Source organism: Pinus tabuliformis, chromosome 5_1, assembly GCF_031772625.1.
Source record: "Pinus tabuliformis cultivar Carrire ecotype Pingquan chromosome 5_1, CPIR1, whole genome shotgun sequence".
In the NCBI taxonomy this organism is placed as follows: domain Eukaryota; kingdom Viridiplantae; phylum Streptophyta; class Pinopsida; order Pinales; family Pinaceae; genus Pinus; species Pinus tabuliformis.
In genome coordinates, this window is record NC_142305.1 from 861,526,678 (window position 1) to 861,547,136 (window position 20,459).

General features: G+C 39.0%; 1 protein-coding gene across 1 annotated transcript in view; it reads left to right on the forward strand.

Moving 5' to 3' along the window:
* MCCB (3-methylcrotonyl-CoA carboxylase) overlaps nucleotides 1-20,459 on the forward strand; it is a 234,649-nt gene that overhangs the window by 212,228 nt on the left and 1,962 nt on the right. The gene's annotated exons all lie outside the window — the stretch shown is intronic.

Sequence of the window (20,459 nt, forward strand, 5' to 3'; positions counted from 1 at the left end):
AGGAAAGAGTTTTTTTGGGTTTCCCCTTGTGGATTTTGCCTTGGCCTCAGGCCTAACTTCTGTGTCTCTTGTCTCATGGTTATTTTACTGCTCTTTCATGTTTATTGGTTGATATTTTCTTTTGTCTAATTGCTTAATGATATTGGATATCTAATTGATGCTACCTGATCATTAGAAATAGTTATCATGCAAAAGAAAATTTATTCCATCTTGAGCCCTAGAAATATCAACATAAACATGTATATGTAAACACCTTTTATCTAATTGAAAGCTCGTTGGTTTTTTCTTATTAAAAAAAGGAAATCATTGAAAAAGAAATTCGAAGAACTTATCACAAAAGAAGTATCAAAGTCTAAAGACATAACAGACCAAGTTGAAGAAAAAGGAACGAACACTGATATAGTCAATATTGCAACTCAAGAAGCTGACGAGTCAGTTGAAGTAAAAACATATTCAAATGTTGTAGTTAAGACGATGAAAAATCCAAGTGAAGATTCTGTAACCAACTCAACAACATCAATACTTGAAGTAAATAAGGAAATTTCCACGCATGATAAGGGAAAATCAAATCACAAGAACTCCTTATCGACATCCGAATCACAAGAGTAGACATCTCAATTAGTCTGCGTATCTATATTACTTAGAACAGAAACAACAAACATATGTTCCGAAGAATATTGATGTCAGCACAACCCAGTCTCACGATAACAATTTATCCCAATTGTCAAGTAATTGCAAGGTTTCACATAAGATTGATTTAGGATGGTCAGATCCCTTCTCAGTTTGACAATTTTGTTTATCACCTAGAGGATCCTATTATCTTGTATCATCGAAGATGACAACTCGAAGAAATATGAAAAATGTGAATAGATTACAAGACAAAGAAACAAATGCCACATTTTATTCGCAATAAGCTTTGAGGACAAAACATTGGTTTTAGAGCAACATTCTCTTATCGCGGTTGAGTATACACATTAAATATTCACGCAAATTAAATACTCCAGAAAACTTGGAATATGAATATTCGACTAAGGATACAAGCATAGATATAAAATGTGTGGATGAGAATATGAATAAAGAATATGATTTGATTACCACTGAGGCTCCCATATATATACCTAGGTGGGTACCCCTTCATGAACAATTATGTCTTTTGAGACATGTCTCCTCAGTATACTAATCATTGTTAACTATTAATTATTAATTATTTACATTCATAACATTGCCTTCCTCTTTAGAAAAACTTTGTCCTCAAAGCTTATTAATGAAAAGGTTTGATATCTTTTTCTGTCTCGTAATGTCTCTTCGTCTCCTCAACTTGTGGAACTATCATCTTTGATGATACAAGACGATATGAACTTTTGAGTGTGGTACAAAATTGTCGCACAATAAAATGATCTAGCCATCCCAAATTAATCTTCTGTGGAATTCTGTGGTTACTGGAAACTTGGGATGAAATTTTTATCGTAACACTGAATTGTGTTAACATTGATATTCTTTGAAACATAAGTCACTTGTCTCGGGTCTAAGTGATATGGATTTGCAGACTAGTTGAGATGTATGCTTTTATGATTTGGGTGTTGATAAGGAGTTCTTGTGATCAGATTTTCCCTTATCATGTTTGTGGCAATTTCTTGATTTTCTTGAGGTATCAGGTTTTCTTCAGGTACAAAAGTTGCTTAGTTAATCATTGCATCTCCACTTGAAATCTTTGTCGTTTGAACGACAACATCTGAATATGTTTTTACTTCAACTGGTTGGGGATCGTTTTGAATCGTGATATTATTTGGATTAGCGTTTGTTCCCTTTTCTTCAACTTGGTTTGTCTTTTCTAAAAACTTCGATTTTGTCATAAGCTCTTCTAATTTGTTCTCCAATGATTTGTTATCATTTAAGTTTCTTGATTTGCGTGAGTAGCTTTTGATTGTGATTCTTGATATGTGAAAGTTAATTGTTTTTTGGATTGTTGATTTTATTCTTAGTGTCCTTCTCCTCATCTTTTAAACTTTTGATTTGTTCTAATAACCTTTGATTAAGGTTCTTTAAGCATAAATTTTCCTCATCTTGTTTTGATACGTGCATCTTGAGTTCTTTCTTTGTGACCTTAACCTTCTTCACTTGCACAAGTAATTTTTCATTGTGGTCCTTGAGACAATAAATTTCTCTATCTTTTTTTATTACTTATAATGCATATCCTCAAGATCCTTATATTTTTGTTGTAATTCCTTCCTGTTTTGCTGAAGTTTGGCTATTTTGCCTTCTAAATTTTTAATATGTGAATTCTCTTGATCTTCCAACTGCAATTTCTCGGTACAATGGATTACATTGTCTTGTAGGAGCGATGTTGGGTGTTCAACTTGCAAGTTGGATTCTGTTTCCTTAGATTCTTGAATCACAAATTCTTGATTAAACTTTGTCTTTTGTCGTTCAACTGTCACTATTAATTGTTTTCTCCCTTCATAAAACTTAACATCTCTCTTGGAGGATTGTTTTTATGTGTCACTTTGATATTTGACTAAAGTAAAAGTTTTATGACACTCACAACATTCAACATTTTGATTTCTAAATGATTTGTGACAATTAGGATATCCCTTTGAACCAAAAGGACATTTTGAAAGAAAACCACAATTCCTTACGAAGTTCGTCCTTTGCTATTTATTCTTTATTTTTATTTTTTTGAATAGATTTATGTATTCCTTTCTCCAAAAAAACCATTTTTATGTGAGTTTGGAAATAGATTGTATTTTTTTTAGAACGTTTCGATTTTTTTTTTAATATATATATATATATATATATATATATATATATATATATATATAACTGTGTTAAAATTGGCAACTAGGGCCAAATTCCACTTTGGATAGCTCATCTGATGGAGATGATTATTGCATTGAATTCCTCTTTTCGAGTCGACCAAAATCAACCTAAAGATCATCAAATTTCAATAAGGAGAAATGTGTTTTTGAATTTATGTCCTCTCATATGCAAATTCTGAAGGTCAGCGTCACCCACATGTTGACTCATGAAGCCCTAGCGACGTGTCTCCTGACCCACCTAGATTTATATAAATAGAGGTGGACTCCAACCGCTTAAGATCAATCCTTGAGCATATTATGAGCTTGCATTAGGAAGGGATCATCTCTGTTTGGCTGTAGATTAGGGACAAACCCAACAAAGGAAGAAGAGGGTTGTTGGAGCACCTTTTAGACACTGTTTAAGGGTTGAGATGATCAAATGCACAGGGCGAGGTTATTGGTGTAGTTCTAGGTTATATTAAGATAAGTTGTGGACTATTTTCCACAAGACTGAAGGCCGCAGAAGGATTGTTGCTTTGCCATGGATCCAAGCCTGAGGTAGGGCATCGTTTGGAAGAAAATCATTCAGATTTGTTGTGGAGATTAGGCCGCACTAGCTGGGCTGCCTTGGGGCATGGTACGTATGTTTTCTATGCATATTTTTATGGGTTTTGAAGGTTGCAGGTTGGAGATGAACCTACAACTACAAGTCGAGATCATTTGATGGACAAAAGGTCTCCTCTCTGATCCGCAGTCACTAAAAAGGAGGCCACAATCTTTACTGTTGGTAATAGTCGTATGGAGAGATTGTTTGAGTGGGCCGAGAAGGCTAGGTAGACTTCTCTACCCTAGCCGCAGTCACTACAAGGAGCAACGCTGTGATCAAAGGTGTTTTCTCTTGGCTTGAAGGTCAGTTATCCTTGCTGTAGCGATCAGTCTACTGTAGGGTCCCTTGTGAAGTATTCCAAGGCCTGTAATAGTGTTGATGTTAAATTGGCAACTAGGGCAAACTTCCACCTTAGGACAACTCATATGATGGAGATGATTATTGCATTGGATTCCTCTTTTCGAGAGGTACAATTTTGATATAAAGATCACCTCATTCTGACAAGAAGAAATGGAATTTTGAATTTATTCTTTCTCATGGACAAATTGTCAAGGTCGACCTCAGTCAAATTTAGGCTAATGAAGCCCAATGGATGTGTCTCCTCACCCTCATCAAAGTGTATAAATAGAAGTGACCTCTCTCTCATTTGGATGTCATCTCAAGCCATCACATCATCTTCTCTCTCCTCTCTTGACTGGTTTGTACAACTTGGAGGCTTCTCTAGTTTGCACGTGTGGAAGGAAGGTAGATTTCTGGATTGGTTTTCGAGGCCGAAAATTTCAAGGATTAGGGCATGTGTTGACTAGCGTTGACTTGGAGTATTTGACCAGCTTTGACTTTTATTTTGGGGGAAAATTTTCAATTTCTGGAGGTCGCATTCTTTGGCATAGATTTCGAGGTGATTGGGGACTGTTTGAATGAGTTGACTGTTGCGTTGAATTTCTGGTTTGATTGCAGAATTACAACATACTTTGATTGGGTTGACCGCGCTGGTTTTGGGTTGACTTTGACTCCCTTGGCAGGCCGCATTCTTCTGTTGTTGTCTGAGTTAATTGGAGGACATTTTTGGGGCAACTTTGACCACCGTTGACTTTCTAGTTAGGGCTACATTGATTGCTGATTTGGCAGAACTGTTTGGGCATGTATTTTTGATATTTGTACTCTCTCTCTGTTGAACTATTGAAGAATAATAAGAAGATTTGATCAAAGGGTTTCCCCACATTGGGGTTTGTCCCTGGCATTCGCCACATCTTGTGTCCTCTTGTCTTCTGCATATGTTTTTATGTTCTATCCACATTTACTCTCAATGTGTGTAAGTTAATGTGATTGCTACTGAAGATAATTGGAAATTGTCATTGGGCTAATAAGGAACATTGAAGTAAATTGTGCTAAAGCATAGAACATACCATTGTTATCTAAAATTAACATGGTATCAGAGCTTAGGTGAAGACAAAGCCCAAGCAAGAGTGAAGCAAAGCAATCACTAAGGGAAGTTGTTGGACAAGGACTTGGAACTAGTCCCAATGACGACTACATCTTTCTTCAAATCCGAGGACAAGCTTAAGGACAAATCCGACTATCATGCATGGAAGATGACTTTGGATTTGACATTAGAAGAAAATGATGCCATGGACTATGTCAAAGGAAGAATAGCAAAGCCTCCTTCAAATGCATCTGTTGCTGCACAAACCAAGTACAAGAAAGGTGAGGTTAAAGCTAAGAAGATTATTGTTGATTCTATTCATAAGCCTTTGGTTGCGTATATTTTTGATTTGGAAAAATATAAGGAGATGTATGAAAAGCTGGCTGGGATGTTCAAAGTAAACAATGTGAAATCAAATTCTCTTTCTCAAGAACAAGCTAAAAGATATCAAGATGGATAGAGGAGAATCCATCCAATCCTACTTCATGAGGATTGCCAAGATCAAGAATGATCTCCTATCTATTGGTGAAGTCACTGGTGACCGAGAGCTCTCTCTTATTGCACTTGGAGGCCTTACAAGAGATTGGGATGTGTTTAACACAACCATCCTCAACAATGACAGGATTCCAGGGTTACGGGGGAGTGCCCCTGTTGAAGAAAGTGTAACTAGGTTTGGTATTTACAAATGTAATTTTGATCTTTGAACTTGTCAAGAAAAAGAAATATTATTTTTGTAAATTATAAGAATGAGTTTCTTGCTCATTTCATAAGTCTAGGAAAGTCAAAGAGTCAAAGTCATGTATAAGGAGCTCTTCTTGAGCCTATGTGTAAATGTATACTAGTCTAAAAGGCCCTCCAAGACAAGCACAATCCTCCAAGACAAGCTCAAGAAGAAGTCTGCAAAAAAATGATGGCAAATGCAGTCAAATCGGCTAGCAAAACAAATTAAAGGATGTCATGTTGGCTTGCATTAAAGACGCATCTCTTCACTGGCTCAAGTCGGCTTATTATGAAGTCGAAACTATTATATATACCTTGCTATCGATCTGCGCAAAAGAAGGTCAGTCACATGCATGTTTTCGTATGGCATCCGCATTACAAGAGATAAGATGTCTACCATCTTCGGTGACAATCACAGTGGGTCATAACCTCGGGTTCTTCACAGTGATTACAATCTCAGCATAGATGCGAAGATGAAGGTCTCGGTGCAGAACACTCTGTCTTAGCAAACAATCATGATCTCAATATATTCAATGAAGTGATATCTTCACATACCTTTCTGGAAATCTCAGACAATTACAATGACAAATATCATTGTCTCGGCGTCCACATGATCACGTTTTGGCATACTCAACATGGTGATAACGTATAATAGGCAAAGTCACAGTCAAGGTGTAAAATGCGATCATAAGGATCTCAGTGATCCTACAGAGACACACTCTGTCTCATATTATGGACACAGTCATAATCTCGGCACAGTGTTTGATAAAGATACAATTACGCAATCATAATCATAATAGAAGATCTCGGTGTAGCTTCAATATATGGCGTTTGTTGGTACAATGATGATCTCCGTAAAGATACAGTGATAATCTCAGTGAATATACAGTGATAATCTTAGTAAATGAACAGTGACTATCTCAGTGAATGTATAGTAGTGACTATTTCAGCAGTGTCAAGAAGAGGATTGGTGTCTCGGTCTTGGAATGGCTTAATTAGGTCAAGGGTCATGTTCTTGGTATTTGTCAATGGGAATCTCTATAAGAAGAATTTTGTGCGGGTTTTCCTCTCCAAGAAGAAGAGGGTTTGGCCCTGGCAGAAAGCCAACATCATGTGTTCTTGTCTCTTTGTTTTGGTAGCTATTTGATGAACTAAGAAGACACATTCTAATAATAACAAGTGAAGACTATGCTAAGAAGAAACGTTAAAACACCTCACAAATAGTTATCAAGCATAAGAATCACATTAACTCTAACTGCCTTAGATTCTTCAACATGGTATCAGAGCTAAGGTTTAGAAGTCAAAGGAAGGGCAACAAAGAGACATACAAGGATCAGTCTTCAAGGGCATCAAAGCAAGTTGAAGGGTTTTGTTAAGATTGAAGGATCAAGTCTACAACAAGCAGTCTACAACAACAAGAACTTGTGTCTCCACAACCATCATCAAAAGGTCACCAAGAACCTCATCAAGATGTTTACAAAGCAAGGTAACTCAAAGGATCTCAAAATCAAAGATCATCTTTGTTGAAGGAACTGTAACTAGGTTCGGTCTTCATAAATGTACTTTTGATATTTGTATTTATTCAGGAAGAGAAATATTATTTTTATAATATATGTCAATGAGTTTCTTGCTCATTGAAATAGGTCTAGCACATGTTAAAGTGCTATAGGTGAGTCAAATAGTCAAAAGAAAATGTTGAAGGCCTTAAGGGCATGTTACACCATGTATGATCATGTATTAGAGTCAAGAGAATACCTCCAAGCAAAGTCAACAAGTCTCCTCCATGCATACGATACCTACAAAAGAAACAATCTGAATTATAGAAGGCAAGTCGGCCTACAAACAGTAAGTCGGCCTAAAGGAGGGGCAGTGCTCTATATATAGAGGCTGTCCACTTTTCCAAAGACAACACACTCATATCTCTGAAATCTGCAAAGAAAAGAGGCAAGAAAAGGGTAACGAAGGACGAAGAAGACGTCTCCTAGTGCAGCGAAGGAAGGAGGAGGAAAACCAAAGTGAAGAGGACTGTTTCTAGGGCTAGAAACAGTGACACGTGAGAAGAAAATGAGGTCAAGTCTGTGAGTATGACAACATGAACAAACAATCCATGAACCAGTGTTGTTTGGGCTTGAAGCTAGGCCTACAAGGCCTCCCAAGTCAAGCGAAGAAGCCTACCTCTCTAGCGAAGGAAAAAGACCCTAATTCTCTAGCGTTCCCACCATATGTGGCAAAACTAGGGCTGCTGTTCAGTCACATCAAGTTTGCAGACCTACCTCAAGAAGAATCTCGAGAAGGGTGTCTCCTTAAGTGAAGAACATCTTGAAGAAAGGAAGAAGAATATATCATCAAGAAGCTAACATAGCCAAGATCTATCTCTAGACAAAGCAGTGGAGAAATGAATGAAGTGTTGGGGAGCAAAGTGCCAGAAGGAGGAAAGTCCATGTGCTAGGGAACATAGTGCAGAAAGGAGAAAGGACTTGACTTGTGCTTGGAGGACATTCTAGTCAGGGGTCTAGGGTTTGGCATTGATCAATAAGAAGCTTCAATAAGAGAAACTTACTAAAGAGTTTTCCTCTCAAGAGAAGAGAGGTTTTGGCCCTGGCAGAGAGCCAACATCTTGTGTTCTTGTTGTGATATTTTTGGTAGCAGTTTGGTGAAGTACACACACATGCATTAATAAGAAGAGGAAGAAGATTAAGCTAACAAGAAAATGTAAAAGGACTCCACAATTTGTTATCAAGCAAAGAAGACTCATACTAAACCTAATTTCCCTAGATTCTTCAACAACCTCATCTTGAAACAAGTTGAAACCCTAACAACAATCTTGATCTACACTACTAAAAAAAAAAGGCAAAGCATATTGAAGAAGAAAGAGCATCGTCATCACCTTCAAGGTTATAAAAGCAAGAATCATTTCCTTGCACTAGAAGAAGATCATCAAGGGAAACAACAGATCATCCTCATCAAAAGGGAGCAACCTTTTCCATTGAAGAAAGGCTTTCCATTGAAGAGAAGATCATCTAAGAGGAAAATCCAATAAATCTTCTTAAAACCAACATCAAAGTGATCAAGCAGAAGAGTTCATCTTCACTTGTCAAGTAAGTATCTTTCATTTTTATAATCAAGTTTGGTTAAATGACTTCATGACTGCAAGGAGATCTATGGATTGAATGGGTCATCAAAAATCCTTGCATGAAATGAGGAGGATTGTCATAATCCTCATAAGATAAAAGAAGACAGTGAACACATCAAGGAAAAATGTCTTCTTTGAATTCATGGGAAAGAACTCTTAAGGTTCTCTCATCCCCATGTACTAAGAAAGAAGACATCAAAGAGATATATGATATACTAGAGGATACATTCTCTGGAAAATGCAGTATAGAAGGTCACATCACTGAGACCCGATCTACACAAAATGAAGGTATCAAAGAAAGAAAGAATATCTTCATGAGAACTCAATTGAGAGATCTAGGAAAGATGATAAGAAGATAATCATCAAGATAACAAATACCCATGAGCAAAGAAGGTTACCTCATTCGACAACTTGTGGTATCTATGTTAGACAGAAGGCAAAAATGTTGAAGGACACAATTATGTGCAGAAAGGAAAGGAAAAGAAAGAATAGTATAAGATTCAATGTTATGGAAAGAATATGGAAAGAGGCTCATATCGCCAGAAAGATGGAGGAAGCTGAAGAAAAGGGCCAAGGAAAGAGGGAGCAATAGATCTCCACTACGATTAAGATGGCCTCCCTCACAAAAGGATATTATCATAAGCTCCTTGATCTTTCATTAAAGATATGACCATGATATTAAGATGCATCGTGGCATCATGAAAGCATTAGAAACAAGAGCTCGTGACATCACCATGGGAATCATGAAGGACAAAATCCATGGCAAACAAACATGTAGGATATAGCTCTTGGGAACCTTAGTGGACATTAAAGGAAAGGAAGGAGTCATCTAGGACAAGGCTCATCATACATCAAGTCAAAAAGGAAACATCTGCCAGTTGGGGATATACAAGATCCTCAAAATTCTCTGATGAAATCCTCATCGTAGGGTTCACTAATCTAGAGAGGAAGCAAGTGTTTCATCAAGAACTCCAACTCATGGAATTCATGGATAATGTTATGGTGACATAATAATAGAAGTAGATCAAGGGGTTGAAGACACTTCAGTCAAGAACGCTGTTGGAAGAAGCCTAGATGACCTAAAGGTGTAATGAGGTATGTATGCATGTATTTAATTTTATAATGTTATGTCGTATGGTTGCAGGTAACATGGATCATTGCTTCTATCTTAAGGAGCATGATCAAGAGAAGAAGGATCTCCTCCTCTAAAAAGATGCAGAAAGGCATAAGTCACACTAGATGAAATCAACATAATATGTCCTCATATAAAGTATGAGGTGGTTGACTACGATTACAGGACTTTGATTAGAAACCCCTAAGAAAGAGATCGTGAGCTATGCAACTATGATGAAGGCAATCAACATCCAAAATACCAAGAAGAGTTTACTAGGAAATCTCCCTAAAAGATATGAAGACTCTGATGAAAGTTTGAAAATTGGAGACCCTTGATAATAGATATCCTTGGGAAATGTGTCAACAAGTATGCAGTGTTGAAGTTTCTAATTTTACTTAGTTAGAAACCCTCCATGCACTTTATCTGATTTATTCCTACCTACTTATTATTTTTCTTTAACAAGTTATTTACAAAGTAAATACTGAAAATAAACACCAGTGCATGCACAACATATTACAAATCAACAACTAAAAGAAACAAGAACAAACACACCACATGACACCATTATTTTTGGACTAATGTCCCCAAAAAAACCCAATGTGGCAAAACCAGTGCAGCGATCTGAGGGTTTTCTTATTAAGCAATATCAGAGTACAATCTGGGTGCCGAAACTGGCCTACCCAACAGAGAATTTCCTTAGCAGCTATACCTCACAGTTTGAGATAAATCTCGTGGTTGAAACCCCGGAAAATCCTTCCGACAGCTCTTCAGCACAAAACTTCTTTGCAACCCCAGCGTCTGCCTAATCTGGACTGCGTCAGCCCCTCTCTGTCTCACACTGGCCCTGCGTCAGCCCCAGGAGGCCTTGCGTCAGCTTTCTGGGCCTCTGCGTCAGACATGTTGGCCTCTTTGGTGCTCTGCACAACACTTGGCTGCCTTTGCGTGGCCCTGCGTGAGCCGTTGCTGGCTTTGCGTCACTCTCTTTAGCTGCTGCGCTGCTCTCCCGGCACAATATCTGCCTTCTCTGTTTCTCTGTACTCAATGCCCCTCAGCTGCTCTCCCGATCACTGATTCTATCACTCTTAGCAAACCCCGCTATAGAGAATAGAATGACTGATCATTTGGTGTGTTCTCCAAGTGACCCTCAAGCCTCCTCTTATAATTTTCCTGTTGACATCTCAATGACCGAGATTAAGTCCCTAATTAACGGCTAAGATTAGATCTGGCTTGATCCATGTCTTTTGGACCATTCTAACACAGATTCATATCAATACACATTAATATTTTATTTTCCCTAAGTTTAGACTTAGGGACTCCATTAAAAATATTAATTATTTTAATATCTTCTGATCTGTTTAGAATCTGCCCAAACCCTTTCTGGGTATTGGAGATCTCTTGTGCCCCAACTTCTCCACCAAATTTTGTGGCTAGAGCACATCCGATGCTACCCTAAATCAACATGCAGGATGTTGATACCTACTGAAAAGATATCATGATGAAGAGCCATCTCGAAAGGTACGATTTGATTTAATGATATGTTTTGATTTCTTGAATAATATTTGGATGAGTTCATGCAGGGCTACTGGAACAAGAATTATAAGTGCAAGTACAACTAGCATTCATGTGGTGGATACTCCTAAAAGAAGCATGATGAGAAAGAAGTAGCTAGATTAAGAATGTTCCAGATATGTACCAAGAAGGCCACTTTCCATGAAGAAAGAAATGACATGACAAACCAAGAATGAAAGTGATCGATGGCCAAAGCCTTACAAGGAAGAAGCTCAACTGAATTTCATGACATCAAGAAAAGAAGTTGATCAAGTCGCTGAAGGACCCACGAAGAAGTTGTTGATGAAAGGAGAATCCCTAATTAAGAGGGAGCCTGGATTAAGTCACCCCTGATTAAAAAGGGAGTGATAAATGTGTTTTTCCATTTCATGTGTCATGCACTAGACCAAGACTAACAACCGTAAGTCTTAGTGAAGGCCATGAATGGAAATGTAGACACATGATAGACACAACATTCTTGTCTTCGCCTGGCAAGAAAGAATGGACGATTGGGTAATCATCTGGGATCCGATGCTCTTTGAGGATGTGTAGGGCATCCAAGATAAGAGTAGGCAAGAGGACTGATATTCTTTGAGGGCTAGGAACCCAAGATACGAATAGTGCTATAAGGTCATACTCAGTGAACACCCGGGTGGGTATGTACCTTGAGAGACAATGATGAAGGTGTCTATAATCATTAGTCTCGCCAACATTGTGCTCTAATCTAATGAGAGATAGAGTTGTCAAACAAGGCCTTGCCGTGGAAACAATGTTGGTTACTATGATGCTATACAGATGGGTTACGAATCCTATTCTTCTTATGAGAAATTCTTCAGATTGAGAATGACCAAGTACCATTATAAATACCTCCCTAGTTAAGAGGGAGTGTTGAAGAAAGAAAGTGTAAATAGGCTCAGTATTTACAAATGTAATTTTGATATTTGCACTTGTCAAGAAAAAGAAATATTATTTTTGTAAATTATAAGGATGAGTTTTTTGCTCATATCATAAGTTTAGGAAAGTCAAAGAGTCAAAGTCATGTATAAGGAGCTCTTCTTGAGACTATGTGTAAATGTATACTAGTCTAAAAGGCCCTCCAAGACGAGCACAATCCTCCAAGACAAGCACAAGAAGAAGTCTGCAAACAAAACGATGGCAAATGCAGTCAAGTCGGCCAGCAAAACAAATTAAAGGATGTCATGTCGGCTTGCATTAAAGACACATCTCTTCACTGGCTCAAGTCGGCTTATTATGAAGTCGAAACTACTATATATACCTTGCTATGGATCTGCGCAAAAGAAGGTCAGTCACAGGCATGTTTTCGTATGGCATCCACATTACAGGAGATAATATGTCTCTACCATCTTCGGTGACAATCACAGTGGGTCATAACCTCAGCTTCTTCACAGTGATTACAATCTCGGCATAGATGTGAAGATGAAGGTCTCGGTGCAGAACACTCTGTCTCGGCAAACAATCATGATCTTGATATATTCAATGAAGTGATATCTTCGCATACCTTTCTGGAAATCTCAGACAATTACAATGACAAATATCACTGTGTCTTGGCCTCCACATGATCACGTTTTGGCGTACTCAACACAATCATAACGTATAATAGGCACAGTCACAGTCAAGGCGTAAAATGTGATGATAAGGATCTCAGTGATCCTACAGAGACACACTCTGTCTCATATTATGGACGCAGTCATAATCTCGGCACAGTGTTTGATGAAGATACAATTATGAAGTCATAATCATAATAAAAGATCTCGGTGTAGCTTCAGTATATGGAGTTCGTTGGTACAATGATGATCTCCGTAAAGATACAGTGATAATCTCAGTGAATATATAGTGATGATCTTAGTAAATGAACAGTGACTATCTTAGTGAATGTATAGTAATGATCTTGATGATGGTGCAACTATGATGATCTCAATGATGACCTTGGTGAAGCAGTAGTGATGGTGATGATCTTAGCAGTGTCAAGAAGAGGATTGGTGTCTCGGTCTTGGAATGGCTTAATTAGGTCAAGGGTCATGGTCTTGGTATTCGTCAATGGGAATCTTTATAAGAAGACTTTTGTGCGGGTTTTCTTCTCCAAGAAGGAGAGGTTTTGGCCATGGCAGAAAGCCAACATCGTGTGTTCTTGTCTCTTTGTTTTGGTAGCTATTTGATGAACTAAGAAGACACATTCTAATAATAACAAGTGAAGACTATGCTAAGAAGAAAAGTTAAAACACCTCACAAATAGTTATCAAGCATAAGAAGAATCACATTAACTCTAACTGCCTTAGATTCTTCAACAACACCCCCCCGAATCCGCTCCCGATTCGCGCTCCGCTTGGGAGCTAGTCGGGAGCGCGCTCCTGGAATCGCTCCCGAAGGGCGAATGATTTCGGGAGCGCTCTCCATTTAAAAAAAAAGGCTCCTTGGTTTTTAGGGAGCGATTAAGGGAGCGGTCGCTCCTTGACTGGATTAAAGGGGGAGAGAGAGAGGCAGGCAAAGACCATGGGGCTGAGAGAGAGGGGCGACGGTTGACGACGGAGAGGGAGAAGAAAGGGAGGGAAAGGGGAGGGGGAAAAGAGTAAAAAGAGCCTCTCCCTTCCCATTATTCACCCATTGGAGAGAGCAAGAGAGAGTTTGGAGCTTGGAGAGAGCAAGAGAGAGGAGCTTGGAGGAGCTTGAGGAGCTTGCAAGGGAGATTGGAGCTTGGGATTAAAGGCCAAGGAGGTAGGATCTAAACTCTAATCTAGCATTTTTGTCTTTTTATGTTCATTGCTAAATTAAAAAAAGTTCTCTATTTCCCATTCCCATTCCTCTATTTTTTTGCAGACTCAGAACTTTAAAGTTCAAACATCATGGTGATATGCCTTGGCATTTTCTTCTTTTGGTTCCTTTTTTGGTTATTATGGTGTTGGAGAGTAGAAGAAGGAGGGTTGATCATGATAAGGAAGAGGATGAAGAAGTGGGTTATAGTGGATTTGATGAAAACCCTGGAGAGGAGTGCCTTAGTGAGGAGGAAGAGAGTGGACATGATGAGGCCCCAAAAACTAAACAAGACCAAACCCCATTGTGAAAATGTGTCTAGGCCTGAAGGAGGGAAAGGGAGTGAACCACTAAATATACATGCCCCCATTGCAACAAAACTTACACAGGTTCATACACCCGTGCCAGAAGGCACCTCTGTGGGAAAAGGCCATGGGATGAAGATAAACCAATAGGAGCCAAAAATTGTGTAAGTGTGTCAACAACAAATAGAGCCAAATACATAACCAATAGGAACCAAAACTTGTGTAAGTGTGTCAACAACAGATAGAGCCAAATACATAAGGGAAGAGGAGGAAGCCCAATAAAAATCTAAAAAATCAAAGGGTTTCTTTGAACATAGCTCACAATCACATCAACATGCACAAATAACTCCATCATCTTCCTATTGCAGTGGAAATGGAGGCATAGGAACAAACATCTCTTTAAGGCGTAGAACCGTATCCGATTTCCTTGACGAAAGGTGTAGGAATGATGTGGATTAAAAAATTTACCGGTTTCTTTATGCATGTGGGATACCATTCAATGTTCTTCGCTCACCTTATTGGCATGAAATGGTTTCTGCCATAAATGATACCCCCAAAGGATACAAGAGCCCTAGGTATGACAAGGCTAGGACCGTTGGACTTGATCATGAAAAAGCAAAAATATCACATTCTTTGAGTAGAATGACAAATTCTTGGACTAAGCATGGGGTGTCCATTGTATTTGATGGATGGAAAAATGTAAAAGGAAAGCCATTGATAAGTGTTCTTGCTGTGTTTGTTATTGGTGTCATGTTTCTTTCCGCATATGATTACTTAGAGAAGTTCAATACCGACATCAACATTGCAAAACCATTACTTGAAACAATTGAATGTATTGGGCCATACAATGTCATCCGAGTCATCACTGATAATGCTGCTAATTGTAAGGCAACGGGAGCAATTATTGAGGATAAATACCCCAACATATTTTGGTCTATTTTTTTGCAGACTCAAAACTTTAAAGTTCAAACATCATGACGATATGCCTTGGCATTTTCTTCTTGTTGGTTCCTTTTTGGGTTATTATGGTGTTGGAGAGTAGAAGGAGGGTTGATCATGGTGAAGAAGAGGATGAAGAAGTGGGTTATAGTGGATTTGATGAAAGCCCTGGAGAGGGGTACCTTAGTGAGGAGGAAGAGAGTGGACATGATGAGGCCCCAAAAACTAAACAAGACCAAACCCCATTGTGGAAATATGTTTCTAGGCCTGAAGGAGGGAAAGGGGGTGGAACCACTAAATTTACATGCCCCCATTGCAACAAAACTTACACGGGTTCATACACCCGTGCTAGAAGGCACCTCTATGGGAAAAGGCCATGGGATGAAGATAAACCAATAGGAATCAAAACTTGTGTAAGTGTGTCAACAACAGATAGAGCCAAACACATAAGGGAAGAGGAGGAAGTCCAATAAAAATCTAAAAAATCAAAGGGTTTCTTTGAACGTAGCTCACAATCACATCAACATGCACAAATAACTCCTTCATCATCCCCCCATTGCAGTGGTAATGGAGGCACAGGAACAAACATCTCTTTAAGGCGTAGAACCATATCAGATTTCCTTGACGAAGGGTGTAGGAATGATGTGGATTCAAAAATTTACCGGTTTCTCTATGCATGTGGGATACCATTCAATGTTTTTCGCTCACCTTATTGGCATGAAATGGTTTCTGCCATAAATTATGCCCCCAAAAGATACAAGAGCCCTAGGTATGACTGGGCTAGGACCGTTGGACTTGATCATATTCTTTGAGTAGAATGACAAATTCTTGGACTGGGCATGGGGTGTCCATTGTATCTGATGGATGGACAAATGTAAAAGGAAAGCCATTGATAAGTGTTCTTGATGTGTCTGTTTGTGGTGCCATGTTTCTTTCAGCGTATGATTACTCAGAGAAGTTCAAGAGCGACATCAGCATTGCAAAACCATTACTTGAAACAATTGAACGTATTGGGCCATACAATGTCATCTGAGTCATCACTGATAATTTCCTTTCTCAAGGAAAATATATCGTGAAGCTACTTGAGAGATGTGGGATGGTGGACTACAAGTCTGTGACTACTCAGATGGAACTCAACTTTAAGAAGCTATGTGGAAATTATGTCGGGTCCGGATTGGCGAACCCTACCGAGTATCGTCAACTTGTGGGGAACCTGATGTTTTTGGTCAACTCCCGTCCTGACATATGCTTTGCTGTGGACACGTTGAGTCAATATATGGTCGAGCCTCATCACATTCATTAGATTGCTGCCAAGAATCTCTTGAGATATCTCCTGGGCACAATCCACTATGGACTGAGATACATTGCCGGGAATTTGAGGCTACATGGATATACAGATGCTGACTGAGCTGGTAGTGTGGTGGACCGTAAGAGCACATCTTGATGCTGCTTCTCTTTGGGGTCTGCTTCTATATCTTGGATGAGCAGGTTGCAAACATTCTCACGAAGCCTTTGGGGAAGGTCAAATTTTTAACCTTCCGGGAGAGACTTGGAGTCGTGGGACGACCCTCCTATGAGGGTCCTGTATGACTTGGACACAGAGCTTTGAGAACTCCTGGGGGCTTGGGGTACTTCTTGGAGTTATCTATGAGTGACCATAGGGTGAGTGGTTCACCTTCCCCTAGTGGTGCGCTGGATATAGGGTGAGTGGTTCACCTTCCCCTGTGATACCCCATTATGGTTGACATGTGTGTAGGGTGAGTGGTTCACCTTCCCCTACTCGGACACATGCATGTAGGGTGAGTGGTTCACCTTCCCCTACGATTGACATATGCATAGGATGAGTGGTTCACCTTCTCTTATGGCATATGAGCAGGATGAGTGGTTCACCTTCTCTTACTGATGCCCCGACACACATCCTACCCATAGAGTCTGGGACTCATGGGAAGTACCTCTCATCTGGCCAATGAGTTGGGAAAAGATGGTTAGGGACCATAGCACTACCGATGGATGCATCATGTACTGCCGTACTCCCTATGACTAGGATGCATGGTGTTCAACAACTTGATATGGGATCAAGCACTGACTTTTGTCAGTGGAGAGTGGTATGATCTTATGACTCACTCTCAATTACTTCTTCATTATTACTTCATGGGTCAGCAGAGCAGAGAAGAGCAGGGAAATGATAGGGATGGTACAGGATGACAGGTTGGCATGATGATGTCATATGGATTGACAGGTGGAATTCTCCCTAGTTGAGAGGGACTATTAAATTGGTAACTAGGGCCAACTTCCACCTTAGGACAACTCATATGATGGAGATGATTATTGCATTGGATTCCTCTTTTCGAGGTACAATTTTGATATAAAGATCACCTCATTCTAACAAGCAGAAATGGAATTTTAAATTTATTCTTTCTCATGGACAAATTGTCAAGGTTGGCCTTAGTCAAATTTAAGCTCATGAAGCCCAATGGATGTGTCTCCTCACCCTCATCAAAGTGTATAAATAGGAGTGACCTCTCTCTCATTTGGACATCATCTCAACCCATCACATCATCTTCTCTCTCCTCTCTTGATTGGTTCGTACAACTTGAAGGCTTCTCTTCTTCGCACATGTGGAAGGAAGGCAGATTTATGGATTGGTTTTGGAGGCCGAAAATTTCAAGGATTAGGGCATGCATTGACCAGCGTTGACTTGGAGTATTTGACCAATGTTGACTTCTGTTTTGGGGAATTTTGATTTCTGCAGGCCGCATTCTTTGGCACAAATTTCAAGGTGATTGGGGACTGTTTGACCGAGTTGACTGCTGCATTGACTTTCTGGTTTGACCGCAAAATTACAGCAGACTTTGACTAGGTTGACCGAGCTGGTTTTGGGTTGACTTTGACTCCCTTGGCAGGCTGCATTATTCTGCTATTGACTGAGCTGATTGGAGGACGTTTTGGGGCAGCTTTGACCACTGTTGACTTTCTGGTTAGGGCTGCATTGACTGCTGATTTGGCAAAACTGTTTGGGCATGTATTTTTGATCTTTGTACTCTCTCTCTCTAGAATAATAAGAAGATTTGATCAAAGGGTTCCCCACATTGGGGTTTGTTCCTGGCATCCGCCACATCTTGTGTCCTCTTGTCTTGGCTTGTCCTCTACATATGTTTTTATGTTCCATCTACATTTATTGCAAATGTGTATAAGTTAATGTGATTGCTACTGAAGATAATTGGAAATTGTCATTGGGCTAATAGGGAGCATTGAAGTAAATTTTGCTAAAGCATAGAACATACCATTGTTATCTAAAATTAACAGTTGAAAAAGGGCTTGAAAGGCAACGAAGGGTGACAAGTGTTTGGTCAAAAGAACATTAAGATTGGGACAGTTTAAAGGAGGTGACTTGGATATAATAAGTGAGACAATGGTGGACTGAATATAACCCTAACCAGGTCAAGCTTCTTCATCAGTATGTCATCAACTTTGCATGTTTTTGGTCCATCTATTTATCTAAGGATTGTGACACTGGATCTCCAAATTGGCAAGTCAATTATGACTTTGAATTCTTGTACTCTCTCTCTCTCTGTTGAATATTATATCAATAATAAAAATATTTGATCAAGGGTTTCCCCATCTTTGGGTTTTTCCCTGGCTTGAGCCATATCCTTGTGTTTTATTGTCTTGGCTTGTCTTCCTCATTTATTGCTTATGTTCTTTCTTCAATTACTGTCAATAAGATAATGATTCATTTGATTGCTAATGGAAATAAAATGGATTGATAGATGGGCTGATGTAAATAGTTGAAGTAACTGTCCTAAGCAAATAACATTCTAACTAATATTTAACACTATTATAAAATTTATTGATAATCTATGTACGGGTATGGGTGATGTCAGCGAGGGGATAGGTATGTTGTTTGGCCACAGATCGGGTTGCGAAAGTCGTGATGGTGGCTGGGGAGCCGAGGCGTCGGTCTATGTCGTCTTGAACACGATGGGTTGATACAATGGAAGATGGGTGAACACGATGGTTTGATATAGCGGAAGACTTGGTCTGCGGCGGCTTGACAGGGGCAAACACAGGTTTGTCGGTGGCAGATCGTTGCAATTGTGGAGATGTGCGACTAATTAGAGGCCAGTGGCGGCAGCAAAGGCAACGTGTAGTAGGCATGACAAAGCGACTATTGCTGCGAGAGTGGTGATTGGGCTAGCAAGTAAGCTTGTGGCCGCTTTTATTTTTATTTTTAATTTTTAATTTCTATTTTTTATTATTATTTATTTTTAGTAGTTTGTTTTATTTGCGTTTTGTTAAATAAATAATCTCTTTTTCTCTTTATATAATTTTTTTAATTAATTTTTCTCTTTTTGTTTTTTCAAATATATATATTAACTTTTTTTTCTAATATATAGATATATGTATATAATTTTTTTTCTTCTATTTTTTTTTTCTCAATGTAATGACCAAAGTCAACTTCAACTTTTGGTGGCCAAAGGACAAAATCAAACTGTCTGTCGAGCTGTAGGAGAAACTCCAAAATCTTCGAGTATGCAGTAAAAGCTTGGCCAATGGCCGGGATTGGAGAACATGGCTCTGATACCAATATTACAAACAAGGTTCATATATGAAGCGGAAATATTTAAAATATATGGAATATAAGAATGTCCATCATGAAACAAATAACATATTTATATAAAAATGTTTGAATAGAAGAGATATGATATGATATTGATTACAAATAAGGGCCCTACTTATATCCCTAGGCAGGTGCCCCTTCATGAACGGTCATGTCCTTAGAGCCATGCCTCTTCTATATATATATATATATATTATATTCATAACAGACAATTCACACCAGCGATGGGCTTTGATTTTTGGCCTTTAAAAACCACAAATATGCACAACAATTCGGCCTCAACTTGCACTAGTGACGGGAATTGATTTTCGGCTTCAAATAAGCACAACAGCTCGGCCTCTCCACTGACCAATCTCAACCCTTCTGATTTGATAGTTCGTTCCCCAATAAACTCATTCTGCCACAATGAATTAAGCAATTTGACCCCTGCAATTTTTAACCTAATTTGGTATCTGGAAGATACAACAAGTTCAGTGTCTCTTAGG